Raw genomic sequence first — 2800 nt, 5'->3', positions numbered from 1 at the left:
GGCAGGCACAGTGGCTGAGGCGTGAGCCGCCCGCTAGAAGTAAGGGTGAGGGCCACACTGGCCCATGCCGGGGATCCATTGGATGCCCTACCCAACACAGCCAACAGTGCCACCCCCGGCTGGACCCAGCCCGCTCCTTGCTGAAGAGGCCCCTTCCTGGGCGAATTGGAGAGGGAGAAGAACCAGCACTGTCCAGGAGTCAAAGGTAAAAAATGTATTCCAAGAGGAACAAAACAAGGAGAGAAGAGAGAGAAAGATTGATTTCCTGGTCAGGCTGACACCCACTGCACGGACCAGGACAGCGGACACTGCTGAGGAATTCAGAGCCTTGTCAGGGAAACAGAGAAGCAAGGGAGGTTTGTGTGGGGTGGACATGTGGAGTCTGAGGTTTTGCCTTGACACCGCCGTGCAGCGGAAGGATGCAATAGGAGCAGAGGGAAGGGACACTCAGGGAGGGTCCCTGCAGGAGAGGGCTTCCTGCAGAGTACAGAGGCTGGGGGCGGGAGCGGAACACCCCGAAACACCAAGGGACGAGCGCCACTGCGGGGGACTCATTACATGGCTCTCTTGGCAGCCTCGGGGTGCTAATCATGGTTTGAGCATGCAGGCTCTTAACGCCAAAGCAGCTGATTTGTGCTAGAAGAGGTTCCAGAGCTTTCACTTGGTTCAGTTTGATATCTGACCCCCAACCAAGTTTTAATCCAAAGTCTTTTTACATACTCATTGTTCAGTTCACCTCCCTAGAATAAAGGGCCCAGCTGTGATTATAATCAGCCTCCTGCCTGTCCTCCACCCACTCCCACAAACCTGGAGGTCACAGGCAGCCTCTGTGGGGCAGAGACGGGGAAACTTCAGCCATGGAAATGAAAAATCTGGACACACGCTGCTGCAGAGATCCCCCTGAAGCATTATGCTAAGTGAGAGAAGCCAGACACAGACGGTCACATAATGCGTGATTTCCTCTCTACAGGAAGTGCAGGGGCCAGGGCTCGAACCCACGCTGACAGAACGCAGATTAGTTCTCTCCAGCTGTGGGGTGTGGGGTGGGGAGAGGTGGTCAATGGGTTTGAGTTTCCTCATAGAATGATGGATCCCTTCTGGAATTTCTGGGAATGGTTGCATAACTTGGTGACTCTACAAAAAAGCCACGGAATTGGTTTAACACACTTCAACAGGGTAGATTTTGCATTATACAAGTTATAGCTTGACTTTTTAGAAAAGATGTAGGGAAAGGGGATTGATTTTCTTTTTCAGACAGACCTGACCGGGTCTGCAATCCCAGGAGCTCTTGGGTTTGTGAGAAGTCCGAGGAATGGTGAGACTCCTAACAATAAGTACTGAGCCCACTCAATTCCAACCTGGGTGAAGGGTCTGACACTGGGGACGGGGGTGAGCATGTAGCTGGTGGAGCCCCTGGGAGGGTCCCGCTGCTTGGGCTTCCTACTGTGTATGGTCCAGGCGCTGCCGTGCTAGAGCCAAGGGTACAGCAGGGGATGAGACAGACATAGGCCCCATGGGAGAGACAGACACTTAACAAAAGGTTGCACAAATCATTACCCAATTACCATTATAAGGTGAAGGAAAATGTACTCAATGACTTTGCTAGGGATTTATATAATGAATGGAATATATTCAGGGGTTGAACAAGAGGGCTGAGGCAGGCCTGGAAGGCCAGCTTGCAGGCAAGGGACAAGGAGTCCTGAGGTAGGAGTGTGTCCCAAGGTAGGAGAGGTCACAAGGAGGAGGGAGAGCCTGCGGGAGACCAGTTGTCTCCCGGAGCACCAGACAGGCATCATCATCACCAACCCCACCTAAAAGGAGCCTGGGCTTCTGACGTCACACCTCTAACTTGGGCTGGAAGTGGACACCTTCTGGAACGTTCATGACTGAGGTTTTAAAAAGCGTGTCTAATACGTTGTTTATTCACTCATTCAACAGATATTTATTGAGGAGCTGCAACGTGCCCGGCGCTGGGGGTCCACGAGCCGACACAGCGTCCCTGCCCTCTGGGGCTCACATTCTAAAGCAGAAGACACAGGCAACAGGTGCACAGACAGGCAACAGGTGACTTCGGGGGATGGCCCCCGAGGGGCGGGGGACTGCGGGCTGGGGAGACCGTTTAACGCGAGCAGAGGAAGAGCCTGCTGTTCTGGGCGGGGGAAAGGGGAATGCGGACAAGGCGGCGGGGGTGGGGGTGGAGGGCGGAGGAAGCAAGGAGGGGGCTCGATCGTATAGGTCCAGCTCGGCTCTGAGACGCAGCAGGGGCCTTGCTGGGTCCTTGCTTAATTTGGAACTGGGTTTTCTAGCTCCAAAGTGACCGGAAGCCCTCCGCACAGGGACCTGAATGCCACTTCTACTCTAACCTGGAGGGGGCGCTGGGTAGGGTCCAAGAACGGACTACAAGCGCTGAGGCGACACATGGGGCATCCCAGGACAGACACAAGACAGACACACCGGAATGCGACCCAGCAGCGAGCTCTGGGCTTTGACGGGCTGGCCCTGTCCGCGTCCCAAAGTTAAGAGCACCCACTTTCGAGTCAGGCAGACCCGGGGTGCAATCCGGGCTCACCGACCGCGTGACCTTGGGCAGGTGACTTCGCCTCCGCGCGCCTCAGTCTCCCGGTCTGAACGATGGGGTGACAATAGCGCCTACCTGACAGGGCTGTCGCTGTCGTCGCGGCTGCGGGGCCCAGCCTAGCAGCTGCGGCGGCGGTGAGTAATCGCTGCTAAGAATAGTGAGCGCCCCCGGCCCTGGGCAGGCGGCCGCCAAGTCGAAGCCGCCCCCGGCCCCCGCGGCCCC

This window comes from Chinchilla lanigera, unplaced genomic scaffold (assembly GCF_000276665.1).
Source record: "Chinchilla lanigera isolate Chin_1 unplaced genomic scaffold, ChiLan1.0 scaffold00037, whole genome shotgun sequence".
In the NCBI taxonomy this organism is placed as follows: Eukaryota; Metazoa; Chordata; class Mammalia; order Rodentia; family Chinchillidae; genus Chinchilla; species Chinchilla lanigera.
The sequence above is the reverse complement of the archived record's forward strand: the minus strand, read 5'-3'. Positions refer to the sequence as shown.